This window comes from Protobothrops mucrosquamatus, unplaced genomic scaffold (assembly GCF_001527695.2).
Source record: "Protobothrops mucrosquamatus isolate PMUCROS unplaced genomic scaffold, P.Mucros_1.0 scaffold81, whole genome shotgun sequence".
Taxonomy (NCBI): Eukaryota; Metazoa; Chordata; class Lepidosauria; order Squamata; family Viperidae; genus Protobothrops; species Protobothrops mucrosquamatus.
This window is the reverse complement of record NW_015386458.1, coordinates 66,496-67,562: the sequence shown is the minus strand read 5'-3', so window position 1 is coordinate 67,562 and position 1,067 is coordinate 66,496.

Sequence of the window (1,067 nt, the reverse complement as noted above, 5' to 3'; positions counted from 1 at the left end):
GTGTATTTGAATTACTTAAATGTATAATTTTTTTATTAATGTGGAGGAGATGGATTGTTTATAAATAGAGTTTGTGGAGTTAGAGATATTAATATTTGTTTACCTATATTTGAATATTAGCCTGGGACTTGGTTTGGGAAGTCCGGGGGGGTGGGATATAATATAATATTGTGTAATACTTGTGATGTTTTTTTTTTTTTTGGAAAATAATAAAAATTTTATATTGAAAAAAAAAAAAAAGGATTAAAACAATACTGGGAATGAAGGATCCACATATCAAAAAAACAGGTTTGAGCCGTACTAGGAATCTTGGGGTTCTGCCGCTCATGGATTCCTTCATTTGGGGAAATGGCAAAACCTTTCATCCAATTAACTGCAAAAGGTCAACCAGACCCCATTGAATGGACAAAATAATTAACTAACACCTTCCAAAGGATAAAGCAAACCCTAGCCTCCGCCCCCACCCGGGGTTTCCATGATTACCAAAAGCCTTTTCTTCTGTTTGTCCATGAATCTAAGGGTGTGGGTTCAGGGTGCTGGCACAAAAATTCAGTCTGAACCTCAGAGAAGTAGCCTATTACTCTGTCCAGTTAGACCTGTAGCAAGAGGAACTGTTCCCTGTTTAAGAGCAATGGCCACAACAGTGGAACTGGTTAAGTAATCAAAAGACTTAGTCCTAGGTCATTCCCTCACCTTGCAAGTTCCCCACAACGTGTTTGCTACACTGCTAAAATCACAAACACAAGCATTCACACAACAGCGCCTAGCCCAATACGAAGCAGAGTTATTTATATCAGAGCACATCTCCTTTGAGCGTTGCAATACCCTAAACCCTTCCTGCCCGCTGAACTGTCAGCTGAACCCTTGCACAACGGCGTACACTTAGTACAGGATGCTGAATGGCCTTGCCCAGATCTGACTGACACCCTCTTGCAAAACCCAGAATTAGAACTATTCACCGATGGTTCCTCTTACAAGAAGGAAAGTGAATTACAGGGTCGGCCGTCATTTCCCTCCACGAAACAGTTTGGGCTTCTGTGCTGCCGCCGCGCTACAGTGTACAGGCA